A 14,236-nucleotide genomic window follows, 5' to 3' on the forward strand; every position below is an offset into this window, starting at 1 on the left:
GTTTGGTGGTGGCTACTAGCTTGCTAATTGATTCACAGGTTTGGTTTTTCTTCTCCTGCATCAATGAAGTGGTCATGGCTGTAGGGGGTGTCAGCTGTAATAACAAGCGAGTCGTCTTGTTCTACCTCAAAAGCTCGGTATCAGCACAGGTGATCAAAGCCTGTGGTCAGGAAAGGAATGCTCAATGGAAGCACCTCAGCATAGTCCAGGAGGCTGCACAAAAAAATACCTCTGTTCCCTGTGATAGATCTACTAGCATATGCTCACTATTTTTGTACATTTTTAACATTAGACTAAGGGAAGCGGTGGCTCAGTGGGTTAGGACGCTGAGCTTGTCGATCAGAAGGTCGGCAGTTTGGCAGGTCGAATCCCAACTGCCGCGTAACAGAGTGAACGCCTGTTACTCGTCCCAGCTTCTGCCAACCTAGCAATTCGAAAGCACGTAAAAATGCAAGTAGAAAAATAGGGACCGCTACGGTGGGAAGGTAACAGCGTTCCGTGCGCCTTTGGTGTCTAGTCATGCCGGCCACATGACCTCGGAGACATCCTCGGACAAGTGCTGGCTCTTCGGCTTTGAAACGGAGATGAGCACCGGCCCCTAGAGTCGGAAATGACTAGCATGCATGTGCGGGGGAACCTTTACCTTTACCTTTAACATTAGACTAATAGTGCCTAAGAAATGAACATTAAGTATCTCTTCTTGGTAAGTGCAACCTGATCTCACAATTCTCCTCTTTAGGCACAGCATCAAGGAGAAAGGATTATGGAAGCAATGGTTTATGTCTGAATTGCTAGATTTCTTCTTTACATAATAGAAATGTACATTCTCTATATATTTCTAACAATTATTCCCTATCTAAGCTTGGATAACTCTTAGCTTTTCAGGAAATGTTTTGCACTTGTACAAAAACTACAAAAATCTAGTAAGAAGGCTCAATGATAGTGCAATTAGATGGAGTTCATTTTCTACAGCAGTGTCCTTTGACCCTGGCAACTTGACGATGTGTGGACTTCAACTCCCACAATTTCCCAGCTAACTATGCTGGCTGGAGAATTCTGGGAGTTGAAGTCCACACATCCTCAAGTTGTCAAGGCTGAGAAACACTGATCCACAGCTTTGTAAAAGAATGGTTTATATATACACGTAGAAATTAGGAGATTCTCAGAAGTAGAAGTACATTGGGTGAGGGATAAACGAGAATGGAAATGTCAGCCATACAGGTAGTCCTCAACTTACAACAGTTCATTTAGTGACTGTTCAATGTTACAACAGCACTAAGAAAAGTGACTTATGACCATTTCTCATACTTACGACCATCGCAGCATCCTCATGGTCACATGATCAGAATTCAGATGCTTGGCAAGTGGTTCATATTTATGACGAATGCAGTGTCCCAGGGTCATGCTATCCCCTTTTGTGACCCTCTGACAAGCAAAGTCAGTGGGGGAACGAAATTCACTTAACAGCCTGGTTGCTAACTTAACAAATGCAATGAATCACTTAACAACTTTGGCAAGAAAAGTCATAAAATGGGGCAAACTCACTTAACCAATGTTTTACTTAGCAACAAATTTTGGGCTCCATTGTGGTCGTAACTCGAGCACTACCTGTGCTGTATATTGAGAGAGATTGGTTAGTTTACAGGTGAGAATGGAGAGCAATCTTGAACTGGAGTGAGCAGCCTTAACACATTGAACAGAGAATAAATACATGAATAAACATGGGAGGGTGAATTATCTGGAAAGTGAAGCCTGAAGATGCCTCTTTAATAGATCCCTTCCTACCTTTTAAATTAAGAAACAGTATGAACAAAGTGCTAACATCAGGTGGCAGCATCTAGCTACCCCTTTCTGACCTCAATAAACAGCTTAGTATTTCAATGAGAAACCACAGGAAATCCTAATTGTAGACTACACAGGGAAGTTGAAACTTCCCGGTATAGTCTACAGTGAAGTTACCAGGAATTGACAAAACATTCAGCATAATCTTTTGCTCCTAAGTAGTAATAACTGCAGCCTGTATCCATCATTCATGCTTATGTATAAATGAGGAGCGGAATTAATAAAGGTTTGCATACATCCTATAGTAATAAGACCCAACATCTTTAGACATCAGGCACGATCACCTCCTTTCTTAAGAAAGTGAACAATCATTGTTTTCCCTCTGGCCCTTCCTTTTTGTTCTTTTGTCATAAGTAAGAGAACCAATCTTTGACTTCACAACCAAGGTGTTTGTGTGAGCATATGTTTAGCCTAACAAGTTGTTCTCAGTGCGACAGCTAATCCCAGAGGTCTTTGGTTTAGCACAAAAATGTGCTGCTTTTCTATTCAAGCAAGTCCCAAAGCAGTTCTTCCTAGAATTAGCAAGGGCTCTTCAAAGTCCAACACTCCACTCACTGCAGGAATCCACCTTAAAGCATCTCAGACAGTTGACTAATTTCTACTTGAACATGTCCAATGAAATAGCTACCTCTTTCAACTATTAATTCCATTGTTGAAAAGTTCTTACTAAAGGTTTTCTTTTTCTTTCTTAATACTCAGTTGAAATCTTTCTTCCTGCCATCCGTTATATTCTATATTTATAGCAGGATTTGAGCTTCTTGCACAGTAACGTGATCTTCAGACATCTCATTATGCGCAACAGGATTGTATGTAATCGGGACATGGAGACAATAATCTACACGAAGTCAATGAAGGAGAATATTTGTAGCTCAGGGTTGAAATGAGGGGTTGTTGGTGCTCTCTGAGCTTGCTCGTTTTCTTGCAAACATTTCATTGCCCTAACTAGGTAGGTAACATCATCAGTGTTACCTAGCACTGATGATGTTATTTAGGATAATAAAACATTTGCAAGAAAACAAGCAAGCTCAGAGAGCAGCAAGACACACACCCCCACTCTACACAAAGTCATATTAAGATATGATTTATGGACATGTGGTATTGGAGAGAATTAATTTTAATTGGTACCAAAGATTATTATTCGATAAGCACCCCTGGGAGACTCAGTTTGCATTGTCTCCTATGGTCCAGACTGGAGGAGTCATTTTAATGTATGTTGTCCATAGTGTTTGTCCATCAGTATATGTAACAAGTGTACAGATATGCCAATGAAAATTGTCAGTCATCCAGGTAGAGTTGCCTGGAAGTTGAGTTATGGCAACTGGACCTTTATTATTATGATCATTTGAAACATTTTACTGCTTATCCAAGTAGCTTATTAACCACATCAATTTTCATCAAACTAACTTTGCATTCATACTTATTTTCTGAAGGTTTGGTTCTGCCAAGATATTACCTGACAGGCAGTTGGTGGAAATACCCCATGATGTGGAAATTTACTTTTGTTGATGCGTTGTCTTCCTGGTACATAAAATCAAAGCAACCACAAAAATGCCCCATGATTACAATGTTGGCAAAAGCCAGCTCACATGGAGGAGACTGGAATTTGCAAGATAATGTTTAGGGCTTGAAAAGTTAACTGCTACTGCTGAATAGAGCATGACTGCAAAGAAATTCATTGGGTAAGGAGAAAAGTTAAGAACAATACTGAACACTAGGAAGGATCATAAGAGGAAAGGAAAGGAGAAACTTTTGCAGTTGAAAACTAGAGATGTAATACATTTGAAGCCTAAGCATTTTAACTAGTCAGGATCAAGGAACCTTGTACAGGTAGTCCTTGACTTACGACCACAATTGAGCCCAACATTTATGTTGCTAAGCAAGGTAGTTAAGTGAGTTTTGCCCCATGTTATGACCTTCCTTGCCACAGATGTTAAGTGAATCACTGCAGTAGTTAAGTTAGTTGCACGGCTGTTAAGCGAATCTGCTTCCCATTGACTTTGCTTGTCAGAAGGTTGCCAAAGGGATCACGTGATCCCAGGACACTGCAACGGTCATAAATATGAGTCAGTTACCAAGTGTCCGAACATTGAACCTGTGACCATGGGGATGCTGCAACAGTTGTAAGTGTAAAAAATGGCCATAGGTCACTTTTTTCAGTGCTGTTGTAATTTTCAACGGTCAGTAAACGAATGGTTATAAGTCAAGGATTGCCTGTATCCCTGCAGGCAGATGTATATCTAGGATTTCCAGAGATGACCCTTCCATAGAGTTTAGAAACAAAGACACACAAAAGCCCTCTGGATCTAATTAAGCATTCTATTTTCTGCTGTGATTAACCAGATACATCTTAATTTAATTCTTAGTTGTGGCAGTGGCCATGCATCCAGCATCAGGAAATCCAAATTTCTAAATCAGGCTTGAACTGAAGAAGGCAAGAAAGTATTCATGCTTGAAAAACTCAAGATTCAATCACAGGCCTTTCCACCCCACCCACTCCCCTATTCCAATATACACATAGTGCATGTTTCTGCTTCTTGATTCTCACCAGAAGTATTTTCATATTGTCCTACATCAGCTAGCTGATTAAGATTTGGCAAGAAAGCTCCAGGTGGTTAATTGATAAAATATATATCTCAAAAGACAATTCCTTTAATTACATGCATTTGACATCTTTATATATGTTTTATGAGATAATAAATACATTTTCACTAGGCATCCAATGGAGCCATATGGCAGCACACAAGAGAGCCAAACAAATTAGATATAATGAGGCTCATTAAAATGAGCAAAATTTACTATTAAAAGGACTTTGGGAACTTGAAAGATGGAGGTTTACAGATCCATGTCACTCAAGAAATGTCCTATATCCGTCTCTCTCTCCATCCTCCCTCTCTCTCCCTCCCTCTCTCTCCCTCTCTCTTTCTCTTTCTCTCCCTCTCTCCCTCCCTCCTTTCATTCACACACACTCTCTCACATATTATACCATTGGTGCTGATGATTTTGCTGTTGCAGGAGAAGCATGCTGAACATATAACCATATTGGGGGAATGAAGAATACTATGTGTGTGCATGTATTTGAGAGATGGGGGGAAGGGAGAGAGAGGGGGGGGAGAGAGGGAGAGAGGGAGAGAGAGAATGAATGAAAGGGGGGGGGTTGAGGGAACATTCCTGAAAGTAGGAATTTAACCTGGACAAAAATGTGTGAAGCTGTTTTTGAAACTATAAAAGAAAGGAGATTTTATTAACAGGAAATGGATTATAAGGATAGGCAAAGGCTGGCGTCTAACTACCGTAATTACAGCCCACCACAAAAAGAGTCAGAACAGCACATGCTCTCCGTGTATGCTACAGAATAGCAGAGTTGAAAGGACCTTGGAGGTCTTCTAGTCTAAGGTTGCCCAGTCCCCGGTCAGTGGACTGGCACCAGTTCGTGACATTCTAGAAACCGGGCCATACAAACAAATAAAGCCTCATCCATGGGATGCAGGCAGCATGCAAAACCATGCCTCCCTCCAGCCTGTGGAGAAACTTTTCTCTACGGAACTGGACCCTGGTGCCCCAAAGTTTCAACTAGTCCAACCTCCTGCTCAAAACAGGGGACCCTACACCACTCCAGACAAGTGTGAGAGTGTGTGCGCACCTGGGAATAAAATGTGAAGGAAATGACTTCATATTATCAATTTCTTAGACAAGGAGTGACAAACAAAGAAGAGATAATGGAGCGAATCCATAACCCTATTGCCTTCCTATGGTTAGTAGGTCACAAGGTGCCAAACAGACAGAGGCTGTTGTACCTCCAGCACTTGGGAAGGGAAATAAACCAAGAAGGAAAAAAAGATGGATTCTATACAGTCAAATAACTTTGACAATCAGCATAATGCATCCAAACATTTCTAAAAACCAGGCTTTATGCACATGCATTGGGTATGGAGAGCCAACAGATTCCAGCATCTTCCTAGCATAAGGGATTCTCATACTTGCAAATGAATCTATTCATCCAAGTTACTCAGTGCCATCCCCCAATTAGAGAAGAATCTATTTTAGACTGGAGTTGGAAGGAAGGAGAATAATCTTTACTAGCTTTGCTGCAATATGAACATAATGACTAAGTTGACTCATCATAGCAACCCTTATTGTAGCTTGTTTTGTTTGGGCTAGGTATAGTCTTTCTGAACCTGGCACTCTTCCAGAAGCTGAGATGGCAGCTTCCAAGATTCCCAGCCAACATGGATGCATCCTCCCTTCATTTTTATTTTCTAAACCCTTGGGGGTTGACAGAGGCTCTGTAAATAGAGAACATGCTAGAGGCTGGTGCTTTCTTCATAAGACAGTACTTTCCATTGTTCTTTTTAATTAAAATTTAAAAAAAAACCACAAAAAAAACTACAGCTAGGAAAGCCAAGGAATTACTTAAAGCTACCTTGCTGCTTCTTTAATAGCTCTAGATGCAAGGGATCTGCCTGCAGGGACACTAATGCCCACTGTCACTGTAGGACACTCCCTTCTCTTAAAGGGAAGATAACTTTAAAACTTGTAGGACAGGGGTCTCCAACTCCCAGTGTTGTGTACTGGGTTCTTTGCAAGTAGGAGACGAGGTGAGAGAGTTCAGGCAGGAACATGCTTTATTAAATAACAGGAACTGAACTAGTAACCAAGGCTTCTACGCAGCTATTTATACTGCTGGCCACTAGGCAGCAGCCAGTAGGTTTGAAGGAACCTATTCCCACCCTAGAGCCAACCAATGGTCATCCTGGAGACTGCCTGTCTGGGAAGCCAGCGACCATTACCCAACTCCCTGATTTAGCAATCTGAAACAGCATTCAAAGACACGTGGTACAGTTCAAGTAAACAGGTCCAACACATTACACCTGGTCTGTGGACTGGTACTGGGCCGTGGCATGCCAGCAACCGGTACACACAAACATGGAAAGCCCCACCCACAAGATGCAGGCAGCACAGAAAAACACACCCCCTCCGGTCCACAGAAAAACCTCTCTCCACAGAACCAGTCCCTGGTGCTCAAAAGGTTGGGGACCTCTGTTGTAGAACTCTATGGATCCTGGAAATAACAGCTATAGCCAGTCTGGGTGTCTGTGCTACAACCTTTATCAAGGCTCACATTGTCAAGAGACTCTCTGCTGTGTATCTTTCCTTCCTTTAACCTTTTGAGTTCATTGCCTAGATCCTCCTTGAGATTATTCAGCAGACAGTAAATGCTTCCCGAGCTGCTTTTCTTCCTAAGGTGCTGAGAGTTATAAACAGATAATGCATAAATGCTTTTGTGAAATTCAAAGGTCTGCAGGTCTTAAGGTCTACCCATTGCTCTTTGCCATACTTCTCGTGTCTGCCTGGCTCCGTTCAAATTTCCAGAGCTGTCAAGTCTCCGATTTTCAGCCAGCAACTACTTCCAGAATTTCCAGGCAGCAGAGATATGACAGGTTATAATCCCAATTTCTCTGCAAAGCACCAATTGGGAAAGCTGGACATGGGCTATTTTTCCCCCCATTCTGTCATCTTCACAATCTTCACTAGACAGCTTCTTTCCTTGTAGCTAACCTCTCTGCATACATGTTCCACAATCCTGTTTATTGAAGGCATAGGGCAAAGTTGGGATGGCAATAGGAAGCATTGTAAAAACTTTAGGAGAGCTGATCGTTTGTTTATCATATTTATACAGCTGCCCATCTCAAAGAATGTGATTTGGAGCAGCATACAATAAAAGCACATCATTAAAAAATTACAATTAAAAACATTTTACAAAGAAGAGCACCAATTGGGATTATTAGTAACAGAGCAATAGAGAGTTATTATCATAGGCTATACAGCCATCTTGGTAATTCACCACTTCCTCAAGATCCCCAAGTTTGATGACACAACTATTCTGTCTCTCTCTCTCTCTGTATGTGTAATTAAAACTTCCAAACAAGTACATAAAAACTAATACGAACTAATGTAAATTAAGAAAGAAAAAAGAAAAATAAATCAAAGAAAAGGTACAAGAAGAAAAACAGAAAAGAAAGGAAAAAAAGATAGAAAGTAGCGGCTTCCAATATTCTTCACCACAGTTGCAAGTACAAATATTTGCAGTTGCAAGTACAAATATTTGACCCAACCATGTTCAATCATGTTTAAACGACTTTTGGAAAAATGTCAGGGATGGAGCCAGTTGGGAATTTCTACACTATGTTGATTTTAAAAGCTTCCTGTCCCTTGGTAGCGATTCTTCTTTTTGCAATTCTTTTTACTCCTGATCATTTGCTCTTCTATTATAGTCTTTCACTATTTTAATCTTCTTATTGCAAGAAGGAAATCTTAAGGTATTCAGAGTCCCTCTGGATTGGAGTAGCACGTAAGCACCAGCCAACCAACCAATCAACCAATCAATAAACAACTCCAGCAGGGCCTCTATTCCTCCAGGTCCCAAACCGACTGCCTCTGTTGCCATCTCTTTATTTACATCACTGCTCTCCTAACATTTTGTCCATCTCTTCAGAGGCTAAAAAGGAACCACAAAGAACTGCCTGTGTAAAGCCACAATGGTTATAGGAACTGACTCACTTAGAACTTTAGTATCTAAGTCAGGGGTAGGCAACCTCGGCTCTTTTATGACTCATGGACTTCAACTCCCAGAATTCCTGAGTCTGACTCAGGAATTCTGGGAGTTGAGGTCCATGAGTCATAAAAGAGCCGAGGTTGCCTACCCCTGATCTAAGTTATCAAGGACACAGAGAGGCAATTTAGAGTACTATCTTGAAGCTGCCAAAGGAAAAATCGTATTGTTGATCCTCCCTCCTTCTGCCCAACCATTTGCAACTGAACCATCACTGTGTTGCTTTTGAGGGCTGAAAAACTCCCTGAAACTCAAAACTTTGCATTTGCAATATATCCTGAAACACAACACTAACCAAAACACACTCATTCAAAGGCTACCATAGGAGCAGAGGGTTTCATCAAAATGCCAAAGGTTCCTTCATTAAGCTGCTGCAATGTACGTTTCACCCCTATTATCCATGTCTGCAATGTCACAAAACACACCAGCAAACACAGAACAGGTGGAGCTTGCATCATGATGAGAAAGATAAACATAAAGGTCTTATCATTTATCAATCATTTCCAATTCTAGGGGGGGCGGTACTCATCTCTGTTTCTTAGCCGAGGGAGCCTGCATTGTCCAAAGACATTTCCATGGTCACGTGACTACATGTGGTGGTGCACAGAACTCTGTTATCTTCCCACCAAAGTGGTGCCTATTTATCTATTCACATTTCATGCTTTTAAACTGCTAAGTGGGCAGGAGCTGGAGCAAATAACAGGAGCTCATCCCATCATGCAGTGACTTGAACGCAGGCTACCAGCTGAACTCGACAAGCTCAGCATCTTTAACTACTAACACATTGCAGTCCATCATGATATATATCATCACAGTGATTTGATGATGTTATTATCATTTGATTTCCTTGCAAATATGTTTGGATACAGTCCTCTGCAAAACCACAAAATTGAATTAGTTGAATACAGGGTTGTTAAACTAACTGTTGTGATTCAGTGTCAGCCTGTGGTTTCGGCAGCAGAATTGGACAATTCTGAGGAGGAGGATGGGTTTGGACAGCCTTTGGTTGCAGATGCATCGCAGAGCTCTCAGCCAGGCCCCTCCCGTCTTATTCCTCCTCAGACCCAGCTGTGTGAGCCTGAAAGATTGGACGAAGACGATCCACAGCTGGCTTTGTTCAAAGACGCTCGAAGCAGGAGGCAGACAAGCAGAAGTGAACAAAGAAAAGCAATGAGGCACCTCAGGAGGAGGCAAAGAGAAGCCACGCCTTGAGACTGTTGTTTAAAAGGGGAATGTGTGGGAGGTACTGGTTGCTGAAGGCAACCGTTTGAAGAGCTTCTGATATAGTCTCAGTCTGTATTTGTTTTACTCTGTTTTGAACTGTTTCGTTTAGTTTTTGCAAATAAATTTGGTTGGCTTAATTCCAGCCTATTGAATATAACAAAGGGGTTGTCCCTGACATTTCTGCAGGGCCGGTTGTAGGCTGGAACAGAACACTAACAATGGGTCACAGAATCATGCAAATGAGCCACTTCATTGTATGGCAGTTATCATGAGGTCCCACTTAAGCATCTGTGATATTTCTTAAGCAGTATTCAACAGATTTCAAAGACCTTTGAGGAAATATCTCCTCTATGGATGGGAAACAAAGCAGAGCTGGAAACCCTAGTAGACGAACATAAATATAATTTCACTGGCGATACTGAAAGATGGTGGGATGATGCCTATGAGTGGAATACAATATTGAAAAGCTACTACTTATATAGAAGAGGCTCAACAAAAAATATGTGAGAAAAGTATAGGACTCTGCAGAAATTCACATTTTGAAACATGGGCACTCTGTTGAGAGGGTCTAGACAAGAATATAAGGCAAGAGTAATAACAAGGTCAGAGTTGTGGGAAATTATTATAGGCCTCTGAGACAAGCTGAAGAGGAGGATGAATTTTTTATGCACCAGACCTCCAACTCTTAAGGAAGCATGAGATAGTAATTATGGGGGAATTTAACTATTTGTTGGAAATCTTATTCTGCTGGCAGTTGCAGGTCAGAGAAATTCTTGTCTGTTTCTCACTAGTTAATCTGTCAAATGGTGCAAAGGGCCCTGCTTTCCTGGACTTAATCCTCACCAACAGGAAGGAAATGATTGAGGAAGTATAGGTAACTAGGATCCTGGGAGGTAAAAAAAAATTCCTACAAAAAAGAAGAACTGGACACCCCTAAAGAGACCAAATTGGAACCGTCCAGAACTTAATAAATTGCTTCAAACAACAACAGATATTAAAAGTCCATTAAGCATGTTTGAGCATAGTTGGGTCAAATATTTGCACCTAAAATTGTGGTGAAGAACATCAGAAGTCACTACTTTCTATCATTTTTTCTTTCTTTTCTGTTTTTCAACTTTTTTTCTCTTCTTGCACATTTTGCTTTTTCTTTGATCCCCCCCCCTTTTTTTTCTTTCTTAACAGAGTTGGAAGGGACCTTGGAGGTCTTCTAGTCCAACCACATTCTCAAGCAGAAGACCCTACACCAGGGGTAGGCAACCTCGGCTCTTTTATGACTCATGGACTTCAACTCCCAGAATTCCTGAGTCAGCATAGCTGACTCAGGAATTCTGGGAGTTGAAGTCCATGAGTCATAAAAGAGCCGAGGTTGCCTACCCCTGCCCTATAACATTCCAGACAAGTGGCTATCCAGTCTCTTCTTAAAAGCTTTGAATGATGGAGCACCCACAACTTCTGAAGGCAAGCCATTCCACTGGTTGATTGTTCTTACTGTTAGGAAATTTCTCCTTAGTTCTAGGTTGCTTCTCTCCTTGATTAGTTTTTATCCATTGCTTCTTGGTCTGCCTTCTGGCACTTTGGAAAATAGGTTGACCCTCTCTTTTTTGTGGCAGCCCCTCAAATATTGGAACACTGCTATCATTTTACCCCTAGTCCTTCTTTTCACTAGACTAGAATACCCAGTTCCTGCAACCATTCTTCATATGTTTTAGCTCCAGCCCCTAATCATTTTTGTTGCTCTTTACTGAACTCGTTCTAGAGTCTCTACATCTTTTTATAATACAGTGACCAAAGATGCAGTATTCTAAGTGTGGTCTTACAAAGGCTTTATAAAGCAGTGCTAATACTTCATGGAAATATACAAGAAATGAATAAAAGGAAATATATCTAAAGAAGAATGCAAAGCAGGTTGCAAAACCTGAAGGTTTAGGATGGGAAAAATAAAGTTAGGCTAGCAAGGGACTCGAAAACAACAATAGGGCTTTCAAATATGCATAAGGAATGTCAAGGACCCAAGAAGTGCCACAGAGAGACTGGCCGAGCCGTGGAGAGGCGTCAAACCAGGAATGAGCCTGTAATTCTTACATGGACATAAAAGGGCAAAGTCTGACCCCCCCCTTTGAATGCCTTTGAACCTTTTCTTATTTGACCCAGGTGCACACTACCAGTATGAGAAGATTCCTGTGTTATAAGCTTGAGCAATAAAAGAACTAAGTGAACTCTCCATGTGTGGTTGTTCACTCCTGATAGTATGTCTTCTGCAGAGAGAGTATGATGAAATGGTTAAGGAGGAGGGTGAGAAGGCAGAATGACCCAATTCTTATTTTGTATTGGTTTTCTCTCACAAAGGAAACAGCTCTTCATTTGGCTCTCACTGTGTCAATAAAGGGGAAGAGGAGATAAAATGGAAGATAAACAAGGAGCATGTGAGGGAATTCCCAGCTAATCTAAATGGGTTAAAGTCTCTAGAGCCAACTGAATTACACCCTAGGGCATTAAAGGAATTAGCAAAGTAATTGCAGAACCACTGTTTGTAATCTTTGAGAAGTCCTGGAGAACAGGTGAATCCCAGAAGACTGGAGGAGGATTAATATTGTTCCTTTTTTCATAAAGGGAAAGAGGTAAAGAGCTTGATATAACCACTGGGCTAGGTCCCATCAAGTAGTATGTCTGTAAGCACTTAGATCAGAATTTTAATTAACGGGGCCAATCTGGATTTTCAATGAACAAGTCAGTGCAGATTAATTCAGTCTCCTTTTATGAGAGAATATTAGCCTGGTTGATTGGGGAAATGTCCTGTATGAAGTCTGTCTTGACTTCAGTAGGGATTTTGACAACATCTCTCATGGCATCCATATTAACAAAATGATGAAACACAGATTTGACAACTCAACCATTAGGTGGATCCACAGTTAGCTAAAGATGTTTCTCAAAGGATAGTTATGGTGTGAAATCTGGAGAGACATCTCAAGTAGGGTGCCACAAAGTTCTATTTTGGGCCCAGTGCTGTGTGATGTTCTTATATTAATACAAATATGGAAGCTGAAAGAATGCTGAACAAATTTGTGGGTGATACAAAACTAGAAGGGTAGTTAATAATTAGCAGGAGGAAAAAATTAAAAACGTGGATGGTAAAATAAATCCTGCAGTGTTAAAGTATTGATGTCATCTAGGATTCTATTGAACTCTGTCTTAAAATAAATGATATTAGGTAACCAAAAGAAACTTCCTCAACTGTAGATACTATTTTATACTGAATCCCATTATTGGGCTGCTATAGCCATAATGATATGAACAATTGAGTTGAATTTGGAGCAGCTCTAAAGCAAAGATGATAAAATGATTTAGAAAGGATAATAAAGATAAACTGAGCAATTATCTGGACTGATTAGTATAATTTAGTAACTAAATATTACAACTCTAGATAAAAGAAACTGGAACTAGATCAGATTGGTAGAAATAGGAACAATAGGAACAATAGTGATCAAACTTTATTTAACCAACAACAAACTTTATTTAACCAACATGAAACAATAAGGGGCCTTTTGTTGTACCTTGCCCAGAATATTTTTCAGGACACAATGATCACATCTCTTAAAAATCCACCACTTTTTAGTAAATGCCCATGTATAGAAAGAAGTACAATATGCTCAGGATAAAGCTGAGCATAGCCACTCCTGGTGGCATAAATGTGTAAAGTTGGTTCTTCATGTAGGAAGTGGTCTTCTGTTTGTGAAAACTGGGAAACTCTTGCAATGTATGGTAGCCAATGTTGGTCTGTGTGCTCGAATTATATCATGTAGGAAAGATGATAGGATTCAGGGTTGACTACGTAGACTGTAGCCAAAGAGAAACCTGATCATTTCTTTATTTTATTTATTTCCACATATTTACATCTATAAATCTATTTTATTGCTCTCTTTATTATTAAAATGGGAATTAACAAGAGGTTTTCCAGCCTTAACTCCTCCTTTTTGGGGGTTGGCTTGATAATGTAATTGTCTTTACCCACTCAGGTGGTGGTATTATGACATCTGGCCATGTTTATCATTTCTTTAAAAGAAATGGAGTCCTGGAGGCAAAAGAAAAAAGAAAAACAGCTATTGCTCTTTTTGGACTCAGAGATCAGGGTCTAGGGCTCAGACAAGATAGTACCACTTCTACTCCATCTTCTTCCACATTAGTCTATTCCAGACATGTCAAACTTGCGACGTCATGTGACATCACGAGACGTATCGGGACTATTTTGCCATTGCTGGCAATGGGGTGGGCGTGGCTTCCGGATGACACGTCCGGCCCATGGGCCAGCAGTTTGACACCCCTGGATTCTATAGCGTGATCACCCAATCAGGAATCATACTTATTTTTTTTATCATCCAATAAAAATTCTGTGGAATCCTTCAGTGGAACAGGATGTTGCAGGCAAGGTGAACTCTGACAGCAGAATCCTGCAGCAGCATAATTGCTCTCCACCACCACAATGCCTTCTTCTGCCAAAGGACTAAATACAGCCAGGTATTTGTTCCATTAAAACAGCCTGGATTTAGTTGCTCTAAACCAACC

General features: G+C 40.7%; 1 protein-coding gene across 3 annotated transcripts in view; it reads right to left on the minus strand.

Annotated features, from left to right (window-relative positions):
• The window catches only part of SAMD12 (sterile alpha motif domain containing 12), a 272,823-nt gene that overhangs the window by 63,773 nt on the left and 194,814 nt on the right, over window positions 1–14,236 (minus strand). The window lies entirely within an intron of this gene.

Source organism: Vipera ursinii, assembly GCF_947247035.1.
Source record: "Vipera ursinii genome assembly, chromosome: 3".
NCBI lineage: Eukaryota > Metazoa > Chordata > Lepidosauria > Squamata > Viperidae > Vipera > Vipera ursinii.